This window comes from Staurois parvus, unplaced genomic scaffold, assembly GCF_062004578.1.
Source record: "Staurois parvus isolate SC_StPar_1 unplaced genomic scaffold, SC_StPar_1.0 ptg000249l, whole genome shotgun sequence".
Lineage (NCBI taxonomy): Eukaryota > Metazoa > Chordata > Amphibia > Anura > Ranidae > Staurois > Staurois parvus.
Genome location: NW_028318045.1, coordinates 11,627,202 through 11,650,881, shown reverse-complemented (window position 1 = coordinate 11,650,881; position 23,680 = coordinate 11,627,202). Strand labels below are relative to the sequence as shown.

Genomic DNA, 23,680 nt, shown 5'->3' with positions numbered 1-23,680 from the left:
ATTATTTTGCATTCAGTAATCTGCACTTGAGAAAAATAAGACCTATACAAAGATTCTGACAGATAACATCATGCTACAAGGAATGCCATCTTCAAGCTATTCTAGCACCTATTAATTTGTCAATAAACATTTCAGTTTGCAACAATATAAATTCATCTTAAATTTTAATTCTTCTGTGTATAAATTCATCTGTTTTCTTTGTTCCTTTCTTTCTTTTGTCTTTTCCATCTACCCGTTTCCTTTACTTTTTTCTCTGTAGTTTTCTCATTTTTAGTTATTACAGGTACTGTACTTATATAGCACTATCAATTTATACAGCACTATATATATATATATATATATATATATATATATATAGTACATTCACATCAGTCCCTAATGCTCAAGTGGTGTACAATCTAAGGTCCCCAATTCACATTCATACATACACCTACTAGGGCCAAATTTAGACAGGAGTCAATCAACCTACTAACATGTTTTTGGAGTGAGGGAGGAAACTGGAGTACCTGGAGGAAACCCATGCAGGCACAGGGAGAACATGCAAACTCTAGGCAGGTAGTTTCAAACCAACGACCTTAGTGTTGGCAGGCGGAAGTGCTAACCATTTAGCCACTGTGCTGCCCTTCCTTTTCTTTCTTTCCTCTAAACTGCCTTCCCTTATTTTTTCCCATTTCCTCTCAGTTTCATCCTTTCTTCCTTTTGCCCTTACGTCTTTCTTAGTCTTTTTCTTTTCTATCTCTCGCTTGTTTTTTCTTTTCCTTAATGTAAAAAACCTTTTGAAGGCAGCTTCCCGCACCACCCCCCTTATACTCCCCCCTATGCTCCCAATCTTAGCCAAAAATATTGGCACCCCTGCATTTCTGTCAGATAATGTTCCACTTCACCCAGAAAATTGTTGCAATTACAAATGTTTAGGCATTCTCATGTTAATTTCTTTTGTTTGTATTGGTATGACACATAAAAATGGTGAAACAAAAAGCCAAATCTGACACATTCCAAGCAAAACCCCAAAAATAGACAGGACAAAATTACTGGCGCCTTCTCAAAATTGTACAAAATAATTGCATTCCAAGTTCGTGATGCTCCTGTATTTTATAATTAAACTCTTCTGTGTCAATTAACAGGTGATGGCAATATAGAAATCACACCGACAACCAGTTAAAATGGTGAAAAATTTACTCAACCTTGCCACATGGAACATGGAGAAGAGAAAGAGCAGTAAATAACTATCTGAGGATCTGAGAACAAAAATTGTGGAAAAGTATGGACAACCTCAAGGAAACAAGTCCATCTCCTGAGATGTTCCTGTGTCCACTGTACGCAACGTTGTAAAGCGGGTTACAGCCCATAGCACTGTAGCTAATCTCCCTGGACAAGGATGAAAGAGAAAAATTGATCGAAGATTGCAATGAAGGATTGTTCAAATGGTGGCTAAAGAACCTCGATCAACTTCCAGACAAATTCAAGCTGACCTTCAGGCACAGGGTACAACTGTGTCAGCTCGCACTGTATACCGCCATCTAAATGAAAAGGGACACTATGGCAGGAGACTCAGGAGGACCCCATTGCTGACACAGATTCATAAAAAAGCCTGACTGGAGTTTGCCAAAACTTACCTGAGGAAGCCATAATCCTTTCGGGAGAATGTGGACAGACGAAACAAAACTACAGATTTTTGGTAAAGCCCATCATTTTACTGTTTTCAAAAAAAGCTATGAGGCCTTGAAAGAAAAGAATACAATTCCTACAGTCAAACATGGTGGAGGTTCACTGATGTTTTGGGGTTTTTTTGCTGCTTCAGGCACTGGATGTCTTGACCGTGTGCATGGCATTATGAAATCTAAAGACTGCCAAAGAATTCTGGGGTGCAATGTAGGGCCCATTGTCAGAAAGGTGGGTCTTTGTCAGAGGTCATGGGTCTTACAGCAGGATAATGACCCAAAGCACACGTCAAAGAGCACCCAGAAATGGTTTCAGACAAAGCGCTGGAGAGTACTGAACTGGCCAGCAATGAGTCCAGATCCCAATCCTATAGGCCACCTGTGGAGAGATCTCAAAACAACAATTCGGAACAGTTCCGGTCTGAGAGACCTGGAGTAGTTGGCGAAAGAAGAGCGGTCCAAAATCACAGTTGAAAGGTGTAAGAAACTCATTGATGGTTACAGGAAGTGATTGATTTCAGTTATTTTTTTCTAAGGTGTGCGCTACAAATATTAAATTGAGGGTGCTAATAATTTTGTCCAGTCCATTTTTGGGTTTTGCGTGGAATGTGTCAGAACTGACTTTACGTTTCTCCAATGTTTTGTGTCATACCAATACAAACAAAAGAAATAAACATGAGAATGCCTAAACATTTGTAATTGCAACAATTTTCTGGGTGAAGTGGTGCATTATCTGACAGAAATGCAGGGGTGCCAATATATTTGGACATGACTGTATTAACCACACAAAAACACACATCATGGTATGGTTGTAATTTCTTTACATTGATTTGCAAGCCCATTACATGTTACACATGGTCATAACAAATGTATATGTACATTTGTTAAGTTATTTTGTACAAGTCTTTCTGTCATGTGTCATACACTATACACATGATCCAGCTGATATCACACCTCTTTGTACTTGGTAGATGTTTATAACTGGTCCACATTTAATTGTAAATGGGCCTTTTGGTTTGTGTGCTTTACTGGTTTGTTCATTGTAAAAAAGAAAAATCTTTGAAAAATTCAATAAAATGTGTCTGGTTAAAGAAATATGGTATTTCCACTTTTGCAGCCCAATTGGGATAACACCTATTTTATATTTGTTACATGATCCCATTCACAGAGAAAAAATAAAATTAAAAATGGCTGCTTACCTTAACCACTTCCTGTCCGGCCCATGTATATAAACAGCTGGATGGGAGCAGTGCAGGAGGGGTGGCCGTTTATAAACGTCCACCGATTGCTGAATGGGACCTCTGTGTGAGGTCCCGATCATGTGATCACTGATTGGTCAATCAGTGATCACATGAATAGTAGTAAGCAAGATGTCACTTCTGACATCATTGCTTACTACTAGTGAAATCTGTGAATGATCACAGAGGTCACATGGTACAGGGCTATTCACCACAGCCTTGTACCATGTGACAAGCTGTGACCAATCACAGCTCTCACAGTATTTCTCAATAGTCTGTAGGAAAGTTATATTTCTGCTATGTTGATTTGCAGGTTGACCTCTTACTTTGCATTGTCTTTGGTGATAGAGAGTCTGCTTTTTAGGGAATTAGCATAGTCAATGTTATCACCAGAGCCCACAAACTATTGTATATACCTAAAAATCAATCAATCCTGATGAACTGATGGCACTGATCTCATTTCTTGAGGCCCAAAAATGTCATGACAGTACAGATATCCCCTATTTAGTAAGATGCAGTGCGAGTTTTTTAAAGTTGTAATTTGTCATAATTAAAAAAAAAAGTCACCATTTTTTTTTCACATACTGTCACCATGCAGTACAGCCTCATCTTATAACTGGTGTGGCGGTGATCAGGGACACTGACTAGTGTTCTTTATTCATTCATCTCAGCGACCTTGCTAAGAAATTATATTTCAATCATACAGTACAAGACACAGGACTTGTATTCTTAGACCATGGGTTATATGCAGCTACCTTCAGGTGATTGGACACTGGCTGCTATGGCAATCCCAGGAGTGAACCATGTAACTTTGCCCACTGGATGAGTTTCCAATTATTTGCTAGTGTTCATAGGTGATAAACATGTTCTCCTCTGGAGAATTATTTTTCTTTTTAACCATTTAATTTTTTTCTTCTACCAAGTTCTGACTGCTTGTTGCCCTGAGCTATCTAGTAATTTCTGGATCGGTAACCCTTGGTGTGTACCATGGGGACAATACCCAGACATCACTGTGTGGGACCAGCCTGTAATGTTTGCTTCAGGCACTGGATCCTGCATTATGCTCACACCTTGGTATGAAGTGCAATGTATCCTGGTCCATTTTTTTGGTTTCCATATCCTGAAAACCCCTTCAGGGGTGTGCCCACTGTGACAGATGAAACGTGGACCTCTAACAGGTTCAGCATCATAAGGTAAGACAGGGTTTCCCTGTGTATTTACACCAGTTCCTGGCTTTTATTCTGCATTCCATAGCACATTATATGGATCAATAGGCAAAGGATTTGGGCTGTTATTGACTTTATTGTGGTGACCCTTAAAATGTTGTCTTTAACGTTTTTTGCCAAACAGTTTTTCTTCTCCTATTCAGACTTTGTCCCATAGAGTAACTGCATCACCCTAAATTCGCAAGTCTATGAGCCTGCCTACAAGCCCTCCTTCCAATGAAGGAGTACCCCCACCCCTAGGAATGGGGGGACATCTGTTGCGTTTGAGCCAGTCTGAATCCAAAACGTCCTGAACCTCTGGGTTCTATCTATGCCTCCTACTCGCTTTTCGCCTTGCAGGGTGCCAGCTTTATTAACCACCTTGCACCAACTTTACGTACAAGGAACAGTTTCAAGGTTTCTATTCAAACCTATTCCGAGCTGCAAAATCAAATGGGGGCATCCACCCAATACTGGGCCTTAAGTCTCTAAACAGATTTCTTCATGTACCAAGAATCTGCATAGGATTAATATGATCTGTCATTGCTTCTCTAAAACAAGGGGAATTTCTGGCATCAGTAGAAGTTCAATATGCCTATCTACACATCCCCATTTTCCCACAAACATTTTCTGCATTTTGCTGTGGGAGACCAACACTTCCAATTTGTAGCAATACCATTTGAGCTCTCCTATGAACGTTGAATGTTCACAAAAGTGCTTTTCCAGCTTCTGGCTCTTCTACAAATCCAGGGTATTCCTGTCACAGGTTTCCTGGATGACCTTCTACTGAAGGACTCTTCAGCCCCAACCTTGGTTACTAATATCCAGAGGATGATTCAATTTCTTCAAACCTTTAGCTGGATAATCAATTTTCCAAAGTCTGCTCTCCAGCTGTCACAAGGTCTGAAATACCTGCGACTAATCCTAAACACAATCCAAACCAGAATTTCCCCAGAAGAAGGTTGTTTCCCTAAAGTCCCACAGGAGGACTTTCAGGTCAAAATGGTACCCCTTGCCTCTGTATGAAGGTTCTGGGGTTAATGGTAGCTTCCTTTGAGACAGTTCCTTTTGCACAGTTTCATTCCAGGCCTCTTTTTTTGAACATACTCACAATGTGAAACAACAAATCCAATGCTTGGATTGTCCAATGTTTATATCCAGCCAGAGAAAGCTCTCCCTCCCATATGGAAGAAAAATATATTTGAAATATAGTTTAAAAATACTATTCCCAAATATATTGCCATATATACAATTTTGGCCATATTGACTATATTTCAAAATATATTTCAATAAATATATATATATATATATATATATATACTGCATGTTGAAATGTAATATTACAAAATATATGAAAAATATTTTTAAAAATACATTTCAAATATACTGTATGTCTTTTAAAATACAAATCTACATTTTTTGAATGCATTTACAAATATATGTAAAAATATATGTTAAAATGACTTTTTTTATATGTTTAAAAAATCTGAAGAATATATTTAAAAAATAAATTTTTAAACATAAATGCCTGGGGGCCCAAGGCTAGGGATGAGCAGTTTCCCAGTTACATTAGAATGGAGTTCATAAAGAGAGAGGAAAGGAAAGAATGAGAAGGGGAAAAGCAAGAAAAAGGAGTGGAGAGAGGTAAGATGCAGCAAGCGCTCCCAATGATCCCGTATGAGGCACCAATATTCTTATGAAGTAGATCCAGTCAAATAGGTTATCCATGGCTCCTACGTTTTTTCAGACCTGGGCATCTTGCCCTGCAGGATGACAGAAAAGCACTCATTATCCATAACCCATGACATTTTAGCCTTTATCAGATAAAAAGGTATTGTGGGGGATTTCCATGATCTAGCTATGGTGATGCGTGCTGCTATGAAAATGAAAACTGTTAGACATTGTGTAGGTTTTTGGACTCCCTCCACAGGGTCACCCAGTAGTGCTTGTTGTGGCAGTTTAATCAAATTGATCCCTGTAAGGGAAAGTATAAAATTATAAATCTGCATCAAGAACCTGTTTACTTTGGGGCACATCCACCATATGTGATACATTGTACTCTCCAGGCCACACCCTCGGAAACAGTAGGAGGAGGCTCCAGGGGCACACTTGGCCACCCTTGCTGGGACCATGTACCACCACAACATAATCTTATAGTCAATTAGGAATGCATTTATAATCAATTTAGCTAGTTCCTGAGCCAATTTATGCCATTAAGCAATATCAAATGTTACCCCCATATCCTGTTTCCATCTTTCCATATAAGGGCGTTTGTCATCTGTGGCAGTGCCGGGACAAGGTCAACTAGTGCCCAGGGTAAAGATGCCAAATAGCATCCCTCCCCTAAAATGTGCAAGCATTATGTGTCAGTAAACCCCCCCCCCCCCAAAAAAAAAATTGAGCTTTAATCTACACACTTATCTCCAAGCATACATTTCCTTTGTAAGCCAAAATTATCGCCGAACAAACTTCCCCCCTCTTCCAGTACAACTCCCCCCCCCCCCAAAATCCCCAAGCAAGCTGAATAATTTGCACCCCACCATTCCCCCTCCTAGCACAAATCCTTTACCCCTCAAATTTCCCCTCTGAGCATAAATCCTTGCCCCCCCCGCCTTCCCCAAATCTCCCTTCCTAACACAAACCCCCCTTCTAGCACAAATACCCCCCAAATTTTGCCTCCTAAAATAAATTATACACCACTGCCCCCCTTGCATTTCCTCTTCCCAGTACAAATCCTCTCCCCCCCAATCCCCCTTCCAACCCCCCCTCCTAGCATTAATCTTTTTCTCCCTCCCACTACTAGCACAAATATGTTTAACCTCAGCACAAATGTTTGTTACTCCAAAGCTGCTGTCTCTAGTCCTGCCAGCTTGTAGGTAGAAAATTTCCATGCACCATTCCACCACACATGATACCACAGGACCCAGGGCAGCCGCCCCTCCTGCTCACCCCTTGTCCCAGTCCTGATCTGTAGAGGACAGGATGCCATATATCTTGAAAATATAGCCCTTGTGTTTGTCCATTCATTTACCTAAATATTCTATAGATGTGGTTGTAGAGAGGTCTGTAACTCGCTTCAGTGACTGTATAAAATACTCTATTTGAGCATAAAGAAAGTGCTCTTTTTACGGTAGGTTGTATTTCTCTTTAAGGAATTGCATAGACAGCATCCCTCTATGGTAACAGAAATCAGTTATGCTTAAGATAGCCTTACTGGTCCACTACGAAAAGTATTGGGGGGTGAGGCCTGGGGTGAAATCAGAATTCTCCAGTAGAGGAGCCAAAAGAGTGTGTCTTGACCTAAATTGGTGTTTCAAAGTTAGTCTATCCCACAATCCTAGGGAGAAGGAGAAGGTAGGGCAGAGAATCAGGGGTTGATCCACATCAGATTTTGTACAGGCCGAGTGGGTACTATAAATGATTCCAGCTGCATCCAAATCGGCCTCAGTCTAGTATGAAAGAAGATCAGGGGGGCCAATCGTGTGGCCTGGTATCGAAGTAGATTAGGGACTCCCAGTCCTCCCTGCAGCCTGTGAGTAAATAATGTCTGTCTGTTCACCCTAGGCCTCTTCACACTCCAAATATAAAGCAACATTTTGTGTTGTAATTTTTAAAGGTCTGAGATGTTTAGGGACACCAGAAGTGTATGAAACAAATGCAAGAGACTTGGCAATATATTCATTTCAAGAAAGTGAAGCCTACTGAACCATGATGGGGGATTCTTTGCCCACCTCTGTAGGTCCTCCAAAAGTGTTTTGTAGAGTGCTGGGTAGTTATTTTGGTACAGGGTGTGAAGCGTTGGGGTCAGCTTGATCCCCAAATAAAGAAGAGCTTCTGTTTGCCATTTGAAAGGGAAAGTACAGAATGATGAAGGGCCTGAACAGTATGTTTTTCTAAAGAGTTATTCATGTGATTTATTATGGTTGACTCTAAGGCCTGAGGTAGAGGTGAAGAGTTTTAAGTCTATATAAAGATTAGGTATGGCAGGAATAGGTGGTCACTTCTTTCCACCTCATGTATGACTTTTCTCTTCCTTCCCTTTGTCCTGTCCCAAAATATGACAAGGAAATTGTCCTACATTGCTCAGATGTAGTCAGGGCTGCAAGGTCTACCTGAAGAGGGTGTGCCGCTTCTTTTTCCACTAGTGCTACATTCTTCAAGTTCTACCAGTTGGAGTTCTTTAACCCTTGTTTTTTCGTTTGGGCTTGTTGGCATTTGTGTTTTCTATGCTGTTGCCCACCTCTCAGCCTATTGCTTGGGTTATTGGTTGGGTTGTCTAAATCGACCCAATATCATTTGATTGCTCAATTGGAAGCAGGGTATTTTTGAGCCATCTACAATGCCCCACAGTGATACTTATGGCTAAGGTTTGGGATGAGATGAGGCATATCATGAGATATGATGGAATCTCAAGCTATCACCCCATTTGGCACGGAGGAAGACTGGACAAGTAGGGTAAATTACAGGGCTTTGAAGGCTGGTCCTCTAGAGGAGTTCTTTATATACAGTTGCAAGAAAAAGTATGTGAACCCCTTGGAATTACTTGTTTTGCATGAATTGGGCATAAAATGTGCTCTGAACGTCATCTAAGTCACAACAATAGAAGAACACAGTCTGCTGAACATAATACTACACAAACATTAGATGTCGCCATGGTTTAATTGCACATAACGTAAACATTCACAGTGCAGGGAGGAAAAAGTATGTGAACCTTTGGACTTAATAACTGGTTGACCCTCCTTTGGCAGCAATAACCTCAATCAAACATTTCCAGTAGTTGCAGATCAGACCTGCACAATGATCTGGAGTAATTTTGGACCACTCCTCTTCACAAAACTGTTTCAGTGTAGCAATATTTTTGGGATGTCTGGTGTGAATCGCTCTCTTAAGGTCATGCCACAGCATTTCAATCGGGTTGAGGTCAGGACTCTGACTGGGCCACTCCTGAAGGCTGTGCTGTTGCAGGCATTGTTTTGTTGAATTACTTGTATGCTTTGGGTCATTGTCCTGTTGCATCACCCATCCTCTGTGGAGCTTCAGTTGGCGGACAGATGGTCGTACGTTTTCCTGCAAAATGTCTTGATAAACTCTGGAATTCATTTTCCCATCAATGACAACAATCCGTCCAGGCCCTGAGGCAGCAAAGCAGCCCCAAACCTTGATGCTCCCTCCGCCATGTTTTACAGTGGGGATGAGGTTTTGATGTTGGTGTGCTGTGCCTTTTTTTCTCCACACATAGTGTTGTGTGTTCTTCCCAAACAACTCAATCTTGGTTTCATCTGTCCACAGTATATTTTGCCAGTAGTGCTGTGGAACATCCAGGTGCTCTTTTGCAAACTTCAAACGTGCTACAATATTCTTTTTGGACAGCAATGGCTTCCTCCGTGGTGTCCTCCCATGTACTCCATTCTTGTTTAATATTTTCCTTATTGTAGATTGTGTCAACAAAAATGTTAGCATGTGCCAGAGATTTCTGTAGGTCTTTAGCTGACACTCTGGGATTCTTCTTTACCTCATGCAGCATTCTGCGCTGTGCTCTTGCAGTCATTTTTACAGGACGACCACGCCTAGGGAGAGTAGCAACAGTGCTAAACTTTCTCCATTTGTAGACAGTCTCTCTTACTGTGGACACATGAACATCAAGGCTCCAATCATCACACTGATTGGAGTCAAGGTTGGCTCACTCCTGGCTCCAATTAGCTCTGGGAGAAGTCATTAAGCTAGGGCCTCACATACTTTTTCCTCTCTGCACTGTGAATGTTTACATGTTATGTGCAATTAAACCATGGAAACATCTAATGTTTGTGTAGTATTATGTTCAGCAGACTGTGTTCTTCTATTGTTGTGACTTAGATGACGTTCAGAGCACATTTTATGCCCAATTCATGCAAAACTCTATGTAATCCCAAGGGGTTCACATACTTTTTCTTGCAACTGTACACCAGCTATACAAGGATAATCAGCTAAAGTCCTTTACAGATTTACAGGAGGAATTTAATATCCCTACTTGTAGATTTTTTCAGTATCTTCATTTACGTCATGTACTAGCTGTCCAAGGCAAGTCAACAGTCCTTTCACTGATTCAAATCCCACTCATTGATCATTTAGCTTCTACTACTAATAAGAAGGGTCTTATTTCCTCATTGTATCAATTTCTTTTGAGTGGCCTCCAGGTCACTTGTTGTACATTTTGCCTCACCATAGGAATTAGCAAATTAAGTTAAAAAGCTAATGTGATTGTAACATGTTTTATTGCTACATGATACCAGGGATGCAATAGAGTACTGTTTTGATACCTTTTCTAACTTTGACCTTACTATATCCATGCATAAATAAGGATATTGATGTCTTATGTGAGGAACGTATATGGCCAGTGTGTGGGCTGTTTCAATTAGTTTGGTTTTGTGGTTTGTAAACTGTTGAAAACTTTAATAAAAAAGTATTTGGAAAAAAGTTAGTAGGAATTTTGACATACATGTAAATTCTTTTTTTAGAGTACAGTACAGGAAACAGGCCCTTTTCAACAATGTCATGATCACTCCTTACTGCTTGCTGTAAAACTGGAGTCTCATGGAGAAGACAGAGTTTTTTGGTGTGTACTGGGGCAATCCTAGCAAGTTTTTTTGCCAATGGCCAACTACCAGAAGGTAGCAGCATATAATAGAATACAAGTCTTGTGTCCTGTACTGTACTCTAACATAAGGAATTTACAGGTAAGTAAAAATTCCTTTTTTTACATTTCACTATTGGTCCAATATTGGACATTTCTTTAAGAGGTAGCAAATAGTATCTGCCTATTGCAATCACAAGTTTAAACTGGGTATGCACTAGTAGAATGTTGAACAAAAATATGTATGAAAATAGTTTGAAAGTAATTCAAGACTTTAATGACTTTTAGCATTCTATTTTGAAATGCATGGACTTTACCAAACAAAAATCACATACACTGTTAGAAATGTGTTCATTAGACCAAAATTGCCATCCCACTCCTTTGAATTTTCATGTCACTTTGAATGTCTATTTGACCCCACTAATGATTACAAAAATGAACTAACATTTTTACAACAGTTTTACATCAAAAATGTTGAATGAAATTCTACTAGTGTATGCCCAGCTTTAGATTTTTAAAGCCAATCAATATTGGTCCTCCTATGAACAGAAGTGTATTACAAAATATTGTATGCATACAATATTTTGTCAGAAGATACCTATACCTCATACGGTGATGGCTAAGGTTTTCAGTAAAAGTAAGTTGTTTATGTAATTTGTACAGAGTATTTTTGGACATCTAGAGATTCACAAAATTACAAACACCAAAAAAAAAAAACCCACTAAAAAGTCTAATTATATCAAGCTTCTCATTATAGCCATTTACGACAAAATACCACTTGCAGGAAGTCACTTGGGATCATCTGGGTCCAGGAATCAGAAAGGTGGCATCCAAAAAAGCCAGAACATTATCCTGATTTATCATATTATTTGCCTTTATTTTATTTTCCTTTCAGACTGTCACCTGTTAATTCATATCTCTATATAGAACATAGGGGAGTAAAGCAAAGATTTTCTAATGACTTCAATGGGTTTATATACATTTGTCTTAATTATAGCCCATATTAAGTTCATTATGACTATCAGAGGGTTATCTAGGCAACCAAGAGATGTAACGGCTGCAATTAACGGTAGTCATGGTGCCAAATGTACCTTCACCTCCATTTCACTATTAATGGAACATAATGGAAGCAGTGCACTCTCATTCACAATTGATAGGGGCACAATGATCACAGCTGAATCCCTTGAGTTTCAGCTAGTTTGACTTTGGGGTTTGATTTACTAAAGACAAATAGGCTGTTCATGCTGCTGCTCATTCACTTTGCCAGTGAATTTTCCCTTCGCTTAGTGAATGAGGTGAAGCTCTGCTGACTTCTGTCATCCAATCATGTGCAAGCAAAAACACATTTTTTTTCTAATTATTTTCCTTTAACATGATTATTATTATTCTTTGCAAAGTGATTTTTCACCATATTTATTCAGCTAAGGATAAATTCCATTGCAAAATGTAAAAATTCCCTTGAAAATGTAACAGCCTTTTCACTGTTAATAAATCAACCCTATTGCATTTCTTTGACTGTTGGCCATCGACAGGGATCTAGAATTTCTGAAGTCGCAAATGTCAAGCTCGGTATGTAAAAGAGGCTTTAATAACATTTCTAGTTTGAATGTGGAAGAGTCTTACTGGAAATAGTATTTCTATAAGGGATTATTAAAGAATATTTTCAACCCAAGAATAAAAATGAAACTTAGTTCTTCTTTAATGCCAAGTATATTTTCTGTATGTACATAAAGATTCCTGTTGATCCTGTCAGGAATGTTTTATCCTGTAACATCTTGTGCAATTAACTGAATTTTGAAACAAAGTTGTCAGCTTTTTTTTTAGCTATCTTCCGTACACTACAAAATATCACCCCTTTATGTAATGGAGAAGGAAAGGAGTTCTGTAGTCCTAACACACTTCCTGTCTTGAAGTGATAATGCGTGTCTTACATAGATAAAATTCAGAGCGTGAAGCCAGGTCTTCTAGTCCAACACCAGTACCTTGCTTCACAAATGCTCTTTTGGTTGAATGGATTTTCTCAGATGGAATCCAATATCTCATAGAAAGCCTTCCAAGAAGAATGGAGGCTTTTATAGTGGCAAAGATTGTAGGGGGAACTTCATATTAATGCCCATGATTTTGGCATGGGAAGCCCTATATACTAGTTATAATAGTCAGGTGTCCACAAATCTTCTAGCACAAAAATTATATCCTACCACAAATAGTAACTTGCAGTAGAAATCCTCTGTTTTTCAGTTTCTTCCTTCTCTCTAACATGGCAGCTGACAGACTGCACAGTAATGTTTTATAAATTTCGAAAACTTCAGCTACTCCACAAGTCACACATGCTAAGCATAAAAGCACATTTTAGGATATTGGGAAAAGTTCTCAACACTTTATAGAACTAACACTTTCTTTTTATATTTTTACCTAGAGTGGTCCTTTAATAAGGTCTGAATATTTTGATATGGCTTTGCAATAAAGAAATTCTTCTTTCTAAACTTGGGAAGCCCATCATCTCATTGCATTACCTTCAGATGACCCAAAAGAATTACTTTCCCTAAATCTTCAGTTAAAGAAATGGTTACTTCTTCCCAGACTAACTTTCTCTAATGGTTTGTAAGAGCAAGAATAGCTCTGTGAATGAGATTTACTTTAGATGACCAAATGCACAGTTTACATTACGTAAAATGTTCTTAATGGCTTTGGGGAATGGCTGTTATATTTATTTACAGGTTCCTTAGAGCTTATATAAAATTGTTTCAGCGTCATTAGGAGAACTTTGCTGCAGTTTTCTTAGCCATTTGTGCTGGGTATAAGAATATAATGCCAGCCTGGAAATTTATGTTAAAGTTCCAGCTGCTTGCTCGCTGTTTGAGAGTTGAACTGATTGCTCTCTACACACCCCAGAGCCTCCACCAAACCAATACTCATATTGAACTTTGTTTTGTGGTATATATTTTGGAAGGACATATAATTTTAGATGAAGGACTTTCTTTTCACAATGAAGGCATTTCTCTACTCCTGGCTATCATAAATTTCCAGTCACAATTTCTTTCTTTAAGTTTAGGGTACAATGCAGTTCCTAATTCTGGATATCTACCATAAAGTACAAACTGTTGTTCAGTTAAATTCATATGAAATGCACATCCAAAGTGTGAATAGTGTAGTATTCAGAACATTGGCTTAGTGGATTTCCAATTAAAGCGGTATTAAACCCAAAACAAATCATTTAATATGTTGCAGCTTTCCAATTATTAGATGTCGTGGATCAATTTTCTTTTTATTTGGCTTTTTGCCTCTGTTTTCACCAGGTGATCTGGACAGTCCCTGTAATCTGATGCATTCTGCTGGAGAATTTGTGCTGCGAAAAACAAAAGACTTACTGGCTGGATTACCAGATGAAAATGTATGAAAGAAAGTCTAAAAAAGGAAACTAATGCAGCCATGACATCTAAGAATTGGTAAGTTTGCTTTTGGGTTTAATATTGCTTTAAAGTGTATCTACAGCTTTTTTTTTCAATTTAGAGTAGGGAATGGTTAAAACTCCATGACCATTTTTTGTGGGGTATGCAAAGAAATAAAAACACCACACCAGTACTTGCACAGTCTATACATGGAGCTGCTCATCTGGAGAGAAAAGTAGATTAAGTTATTGTCATTTGAAGAGAGGTAATAAATACCAGGAAGTGTTACACTTACTCATTTCTTGGCCATACTTCTCCTTTGGGTCACAGGAGTATACTTACTTGTGCTTTCTTGTGACCTAGAATCAGCTGACAGGAGGCTAAAGCCTGCTGTTGGCTGGCGTCACAGAGATGCTACAGGCTCTGGAAGGATCCCATGCATATTGTCGGGATCCACCCAGATGCCTCATGGGCAGCTGAGTTAGCCTCTCAGATAATGGCTGAGAGCTGGAGCCAGCCACTTCCACTCCCTCCCAAGCCCACTGCTGCAGTGAGCAGAGCCCCTCTCTGCTCAGAGCTGACCAAGAACTGAGTGATCAGTGGTCATGTGATCACTCAGTTCTCTGGCTTAGAGACATTGGAGGACAACTGCAGCATCACACTGATGGAGGTGAGTATGTATATTTGTTTTTTTACAACTCCAATCTTCTCCTTTAACATGAAAAATATATTTAATAGTAGGCCCATTTTAAGCTGACCACATGTGTCAGTTTTCCTTTATAATCCAAGGGTTAATTCACTCCAGCTCTTTGCAGTCCAGTGAAAGGCCACATTAATCCAAGGTGTGGTAACACATCAAGCACACATTGGCACTCCAAATAATTAAAAGAATGCACCTGCGTTAAAATCACCACAATGCATAATATGAGATGTGGTGTGCTGCAAACAAATTCAGCACAACTTAGTGTTACTAAACTCACAACAGTAACATCACTCTGTATATGCAGTAAAGCATGCTTGCTATACTCACTGTGGAACCTAAGGAGTTATTTCTCTCCATTGTGTAAAAAGGCTGTTTGATCCTGTCTTCTCTAATCCTCCCCTTCTTTTCTGCTTCCAATCCATCTGCCATAGTACAGAGCAGCAGTGGCAAGTCTGCACATGCTATGTTTGATGTGTATTGCTAGAGAGGTATTTTTTTTCGGGGGGGGGGTGCATGTGATTGGCACAGGGCCAATCAGCACTGTCCAGACAGAGGGTCAGGGGTCATGCAGCCTCATAGGACAGTCAGAGGAGAATGAAAAAATATCCTAAAAGCTTTAACCAGTGCTCGGTCAGACACTGATAGAAGTCACAAGACTGCTCTAACTGCTGATGAGAAAAGGTATTTAGCAGTTTATATTTACTAAAATAATTGCACTTCCATGTTCTGTGTACTGTGAGAGACCAGATATAGTGAATGCAGGGGCCGGGGTTTAGTAACACTTTAAAAGCTTCCCCGCCCCCCTATAGTAGAACTACTGCTACAGGGTGGCAGGGCTGCACAAAATCACGTGTATATATACATGATTTGCATTTCCAGTTAAGGGGGCGTGTGTGTCAATCACCGGGTCCTGGTCAGAGATTCCTGCCGGCACCCGGCGATCGCCGAGTAACACTGATAGGGGAGAGACCTGTTTGTAAACAACACAGGTCTCTCTCCTGCGAGCAATAGCATGCTGCATGTTTCCCAAGTAAAACACACACAGCACATGTTGTAAAACACAGCACACATTTAACCATTTGATTGCCTCAGATGTTAACCCCTTCCTGCCCAGTGTTATTAGTATAGTGTCAGTGCTTTTTATTAGCACTGTTCACGTATTAGTGTCATTGCGATGTCAGTAGCAGTCAGTTCCCACCCAGTGTCAGAATGCCTGCCGCAGTCCTGCTATAAGTCGCGGATCGCCGCCATTACTAGTATAAAAAAATAAAAATTCTAGTATATATAACACCATTTCTAGACGCTATAACTTTCACGTAAACCAAATAATTTACATGTATTGGGACTTTTTTTCAGTAAAGACATGTAGCAGATTACATTTGGCCTAAATTTATGGGGAATGTTTTTTTTGTTTTTTTCTTTATTGGATGTGTTTTACAGCAAAAAGTCAAAAATGTTGTTTTTTTTTCAAAATTGTCTGTCTTTTTTTGTTTATAGCGCAAAAAATAAAAAAACACATAGGTGATCAAATACCACCAAAAGAACACTTTATTTGTGGGAAAAAAGGACATAAATTCCATTTATGTACAGCATTGCATGACCACGCAATTGTCAGTTAAAGTAACGCAGCGCCATATTGCAAAAAATGTCCTGGTCAGGAAGGGGGGTAAATCCTCTGGAGGGCAAGTGGTTAAGTTTTTGTGCGTTGAGGTGAAATAAAGCCCATTTGGTTTCAAGGCCTGGCTGCCAGAACATACTTCAGTTTATACAAATGCATGCATAGTCTGCCCTAGTGTGAATGAACCCTTACAGCATTTCATTTTTTTTGTAAGGTATTTTAAATCAACAGCATTGAATACAACTTCAAAGTATTTGTAAATCTAGTGCAGCTTAAAAAGAAAATACTGTATTCGATCAGCACGTGAATCTAATAGTACAATCTCATTGTTACAATGAACAGTACAGATCAACTTAAATTTAGTAAACAGTCCAAGCTGATTTTTTTAAGCTGGCCATACAGAGAAATGTGACTGGTTTCTGATGAACCAGACATCATTTGTTTCACAAGTGGCCTTGCTAGCCCCTTTCCTGCCAATATTTCTGAATAAACCAGTTGTTGTAAAATTGTTGTCTGAACAGTGACTGCATCCAATCAGATGCAGCAGCTGTTTGGGTATTCTGACACCCACCAGCACCAGCTGCCAGCACCTACTGGCGCTGGCTGTTGTTTCTTGTTCTGCTATCACGTAAGATACTATGACCACTCTTTACGTAAGCTTCTGAATAGCAAGCAGCAAGTTACAGAGGACCTGTACTTAAAGGAGTTACACTTTAAACAGTAAACTATGAAAGAGTCAAATCACTAAGAGATCTTTAAAACCCACACCAGTCCTTGGAAATTAGGAACATAAGGCAAGTGCTCAATGACATACAGTCATGGCCGAAATTGTTGGCACCCTTGATATTTCTCCAGGAAATCATGTATTTCTCACGAAACGTATTGCATTAACACATGTTTTGCTATACACATGTTTATTCCCTTTGTGTGTATTGGGACAAAACAAAAAAAGGGAGGAAAGAAAGCAAATTCGACATAATGTCACACAAACCTCCAAAAATGGGCTGGACAAAAGTATTGGCACCCTTTCACAACTGCGGATAAATAAGAATGTTACAAGCATGTGATGCTCCTGTAAACTCACCTGGGGCAAGTAACAGGTGTGGGCAATATAGAAATCACACCTGAAAGCAGATAAAAAGGAGAGACGTTCACTTAACCTTTGCATTGTGTGTCTGTCTGTGCCACACTAAGCATGGACAACAGAAAGAGGAGACGAGAACTGTCTGAGGACCTGAGAACCAAAATTGTGGCAAAATATCAACAATCTCAAGGTTACAAGTCCATCTCCAGAGAACTAGATTTGCCTTTGTCCACAGTGCGCAACATTATCAAGAAGTTTGCAACCCATGGCACTGTAGCTAATCTCCCTGGTCGTGGACGGATGAGGAAAATTGATGAAAGATTGCAACGCAGAATAGTCCGGATGGTGGATAAGCAGCCCCAAACATGTTCCAAAGACATTCAAGCTGTCCTGCAGGCTCAGGGAGCATCAGTGTCAGCGCGAACTATCCGTCGACATTTAAATGAAATGAAACGCTATGGCAGGAGACCCAGGAGGACCCCACTGCTGACACAGAGACATAAAAAAGCAAGACTACAGTTTGCCAAAATGTACTTGAGTAAGCCAAAAGCCTTCTGGGAAAACGTCTTGTGGACAGATGAGACCAAGATAGAGCTTTTCGGTAAAGCACATCATTCTACTGTTTACCGAAAACGGAATGAGGCCTACAAAGAACAAAACACAGTACCTACGGTAAAATATGGTGGAGGTTCAATGATGTTTTGGGGTTGTTTTGCTGCCTCTGGCACTGGGTGCCTTGACTGTGTGCAAGGCATCATGAAATCTGAGGATTACCAAAGGATTTTGGGTCGCACTGTAGGGCCCAGTGTCAGAAAGCTGGGTTTGCGTCCAAGATCCTGGGTCTTCCAGCAGGACAATGACCCCAAACATACGTCAAAAAGCACTCAGAAATGGATGGCAAAGAAGCGCTGGAGAGTTCTGAAGTGGCCAGCAATGAGCCCAGATCTAAATCCCATTGAACACCTGTGGAGAGATCTTAAAATTGCTGTTGGGAAAAGGTGTCCTTCCAATAAGAGAGACCTGGAGCTGTTTGCAAAGGAAGAGTGGTCCAAAATTCCGGGTGAGAGGTGTCAGAAGCTTATTGATGGTTATAGGAAGCGACTGATTTCAGTTATGTTTTCCAAAGGGTGTGCAACCAAATATTAAGTTAAGGGTGCCAATACTTTTGTCCAGCCCATTTTTGGGGTTTTGTGTGACATTATGTCATATTTGCTTTTCTGCCTCTGTTTTATATTTGTTCCAATACATACAAAGGGAATAAACATGTGTATAGCAAAACATGTGTTAATGCAATACCTTTTTTGTGTGAAATACTTGATTTTCAGGAAAAATATCAAGGGTGCCAACAATTTCGGCCATGACTGTATGTAAAGCCTCCGTTATGACAAGTTGTTAGCAAGGTTGTCATCAAACTCACAGAAAATCAATGGAAAGTGATTTGTCACTAGTTTCATGCCTCTGCAATATTAGGCATAGAATGGTGTTATGGTGATCTGGCCTTTATAATAAAAGAAGGTTTAGCACCATCATGTCAGATGCCTAAAAGAAACCCTGTCACCATTCCATTAATATCACCAACAATCTTCCCATAAGATTAGATGTGTATGTCATTCATTTTAAGCATGTTATTTACCTGTAAATGCCTCCCTTGTGTGGTCATCCAAAAGCCCTGAGAATGCTGCTGGGTTCTGCTATTTTGGATATGATGTCAGCAGCCCCAGCAGACTCAGGGCTGTATCTCAAATGACACCATAAAATACCCCCCTTCACTCAACCCCCAGCAGCTACATGAATGTTTATGTAGGAAGGTGAGGGAAGGGCAGAGGAGCTGGGCCAGCTCACACAGTAATTAGAGGGATATGACATGCCAGGAAGGAGGAGGCTGTGCTAGGGAACTGACTCTTCCTGAAGCAGTTAAATCTTTTAATAGGTTCAAATGCACATTGCAGGTGAATAAAAAATATTTTATGTAAAGGAATCACTGAAAGTAAGAATTTAGAATACTTGATTTCTCTGTGCTTTTGCCTGCAGTTTTGTGAGTTGGTTGCTCTTTAAACGGTTTGTTTTTTTCAATATACACTGAATAAGGATGAGCGATACAATGATTATCTGTATATGATGTTCAGATAGAGAACATTTTCACTGTCTTGATTTCTTTTCTGGTCAGTATCTGTTTACTTGATTATTACCAAAAACAATTTTGACATATAAAGTTAGGATGTGTTTTAACTGCTTCCCGCCTGGCCTATATTAGAATTACAGTCGAGTGGGAGCACTTCCTTCCTGGGTGGATGTCATATGACATCCACTCTTCATGCACGCCCCACAGGCTGCACTGCAATGGCCGGACAGTTCACCGGACACAACAGATGACAAATCAGTGTACTGGGCCGCTGCCAGTACCATGTGATCGCTGTGACCAATCAAAGCAGATCACATGGCAATTGTACCCAATGAATAGCTTCCATTCATAGTGGCTTAATGGCTAGCACTTCTGCCTGGCAGTACTAGGGTCGTTGGTTCAAATCCCAACCACGTCACCACCTGCCTGGAGTTTGCATGTTCTCCCTGTGCCTGCGTGGATTTCCTCTGGGTACTTCAGTTTCATCCCACTCCAAAGACATGCTGGTAGGTTAATTAGATCCTGTCTAAATTGGCCCCAGTATGTGTATGTATGAATGTAAGTTAGGGACCTTAGATTGTGCACCCCTTGAGGGTTAGGGACTGATATGAATGTACAATATATATGTAGAGCGCTGCGTAAATTGATGGTGCTATATAAGTACCTGAAATAAATAAATTCATTGTGTACTATTGTGTTGCTCTCTGTGATTGGTCACAATGATCACATGGTACAGACAGGACCAATCACAGTGCATCTGTACCATGTGATAGCTGTGGACAATCACAGCTTCACAACAGTATACACTGGATGAATGGATGCCATTCATAAACATGGTTGATTATCACTGTTATAAGCAATCATAGTGTATGAAAAAAAAAATCTTGATTACCTCCCAAGAGTAATACAGTGTCATTATGGTAACACTGAACTGCGCTGGTTACAGTATGTAAAAAAAGTTGTTAAAAAGTAAAAATGTTTCAAAAATTAAAATAAAAATATTAATTTTATTTTTACATACTGTCACCATCCAGTGTCCTTGATCACCACCTCACCAGTTATACCATGACGCTGCACTGCACTAGTGACAGTATGTAAACACATTTTTAAATTTCCTCATTTTCCAAAAACGTTTGACAAAAAATTACAACTTCAAAAAACTCACCATGCCTACACATTGATTTGGGTTATTTTCATTAAGCAAATTTAGAAGAATACATTTTGGCCTAAATTTATGAAGAAAGATTATTTATTTGTAAAATTTTATAACATGCATTTTATCCCAAAATATTTAGTCTTTTTTCATTTATTTAGCAAAAAAATATAAAACCCAGTGGTGATTAAATACCACCAAAAGAAAACTCTATTTGTGTGAAAAAAAGATGATAAACATTTCGGTACAGTGTTGCATGACTGAATAATTGTCTTTCAAAATGTGACAGCGCTGAAAGCTAAAAATTGGCCTGGGCAGGAAGGGGGTAAAAGTGTCCGGTATTGAGGTGGTTAAAAAAAATATGCCTGGGTGCCACATCAAGGTGTGAAAGTTTTTGGCACACTTTTATTTTTTTCTGAAAAGAAACAATCAAGTTGACTGGAAAATGTTATAGCATTTTTTATGTGTATCTAACATTTGATTTAGTATTTTTTATGTCCTTCCTACTCAAATCAAATATTTTCTTTCTACTTTCTGTTTTCCTTACAGTGTTACTAAACCCACAATAGTAAAATCAGTCTGTATATGCAGTAAAGCATGCTTGATATACTCACTGTGGAACCTAAGGGGTTAATCCTCTGCGTTGTGTAAAACTGCTGTTTGATCCTGACTTCTCTAATCCTCCCCTTATTCCGGTGCCCCTTTTATCACCTGAAAAGACATATTGTATGGAGACACTCTGCACACGGTCAGTTTGGTGTGTATTGCTAGAGAGGTTTTTTTTTCTCTTGGGAGAGTGCATGTGATCAGCACAGAGCCAATCAGCATTGTCCAGACAGAGTTCAGGGGTCCTGCATCCTCCTAGAGCAAAAAGAAAACTCCTCCTACAAGCTTTAAACAGTGCTCTGCTGGACACTGTTAGAAGTCACAAGACTGCTCTAACTGCTGATGAGAAAAGGTATTTCGCAGCTTATATTTACTAAAATAATTGCATTTCCATGTTGTGTGTACTGTGGGAGACCAGATATAATGAATGCAGGGTCCTGGGTTTAGTAATACTTTAAGCAACATCTGTGTGAAAATAGTTATATTGTAATTACCAGCTCCTGAGGACCTTGGATAATACAATTTATCAATGTTTGTTTACATGTTGACAAGCAATGACAGGAACACCTGTTTCTACCCATCAGTACTGAAATCACCGCTATTAGCAGCTCTGCTACAGAGATCTGAACCTCAACCGACAAACTGAAAACAGGTCCCCGCAGCTACATATGTGGGAGTGTGCCCAGAGAGGGATTCTAGGATGCACAAGGCATGCCCCAGGTTCTTGAGTGGGTAACATGGTACAGCAGTGAAGGAAACAAGATTCTAAGTTTATATCAAAACTCCTGACAGATATAAAACTAAACACCAATTAATGCATTATGTATTTATTAAGTGCAGTTAGAGTAAATTATTATTAATATTATTATACAGGATTTATATAGCGCCAATAGTTTGCTCAGCGCTTTACAATATAAAGAGAGACAATACAGGAACAATACAGTTCAATACAAGAGGGATAGGAGGGCCCTGCTCCTTGGAGCTTACAATCTAGGAGAAAATGCATGGATCTGTGACCATCTTTATATTGACTCCCCGTAATCACAGCAGTGTTCATATTGAGACATAACAGGAAATCAGAGGAAATCTCCCAAAAGTGAGAGGAATTGTCACCAGAATAGGTATCCCATTGGAAGATGTGCCCTCACCTCTTGTTCCACTGATTACTAAAACATTTTGGATTTCCCTGTAAGAATGCAAGGGAGAATGTCACCAGCACACAGAGGATCACCAATGTGGCTCCAAACGTTTTAGTGAACGATCACATAGTTACAGCAAGCAGGGGCGGACTGACAACTCATGGGGCCCCCAGGCAATAGGGGATCACGGGGCCCCTGTGTCTTTGCCCAAACTCAAAAAAGCCTATGAAAAAGGTACCAGGGGCATCTCATGGGGCCCCCTACTGACCCCGGGCCCTCGGGCAGTGCCAGAGTTTCCAAATGGTCAGTCCACCCCTGACAGCAAGGCAATGTTTTGGAGTCTTGCAGGACTCCTTCATCAGGAATGCGACTGTCATATGCATGATGAAGGGGTCCTGCGAGACTCTGAAATGTTGCCTTGCTGTAACTATCTGATCATTCATGAAAGCTTTTGGACCCATATTGGTGATCCTCGGTGTGCTGGTGACATTCTCCCCATCTGATTCCTGTTGGTTTCAGCCCACGGTCGCTGCAGCACCCACTTATACACACAGCCATTTTTAACGCAGGAACGTGTGCATTTGGATTGTACACTTGCTCCCTGTAAGAATGGTCACCAGACCAAATACAGAAATAAAAATATGAAAGGAGCGCAAACTCTTCCCTACTCTATCCAAACAATAAAAACATACTTTTTCATGTTACATAAATGTTATCTTACTGTGTCTAATAGTGAAAAATAAATGCTCCATGTAGGCCTCCTGTACATATGAACTGTCTAGCTTGTCCAGAAGAATTCAAAGATAGGATGTCAGCTGGGTGTAGGAAAATATATTTCATTTAAAAAATAACTTAAAGTGGTTGTAAAGGCTCAAGGTATTTTACGTTCATGCATTCTATGCCCCCCCCCAATACCTACCCGAGCCCCCTCTCAATCCAGTGCTGTGCACAGTTTCAGCTCTCTCATGGCTCTCCCTCTTCATTGGCTGCCGCTACTGTAAATCACAGTCAGTGAGCCAATGAGGAGAGAGTGGGGGGCCAGACCGCATCTGTGTGTGAATGGACACACAGACCAGTGGCTCGAGAGCGAGCTTGCTTGGGTACCCCCATAGCAAGCTGCTTGCTGTGGGGCACTTGGCAAGAGGGAGGAGC

The 23,680-nt window shown here is 39.9% G+C and overlaps 1 long non-coding RNA gene across 2 annotated transcripts in view; it reads left to right on the top strand.

The window, feature by feature from the left end:
• Positions 1–23,680, top strand: part of LOC149459778 (uncharacterized) — a 59,936-nt gene that overhangs the window by 34,865 nt on the left and 1,391 nt on the right. For both annotated transcript variants that reach the window (XR_016313213.1, XR_016313214.1), the window contains one exon: positions 14,011–14,160. This is a non-coding gene — a long non-coding RNA (uncharacterized LOC149459778). The remainder of the gene's footprint in view (positions 1–14,010; positions 14,161–23,680) is intronic.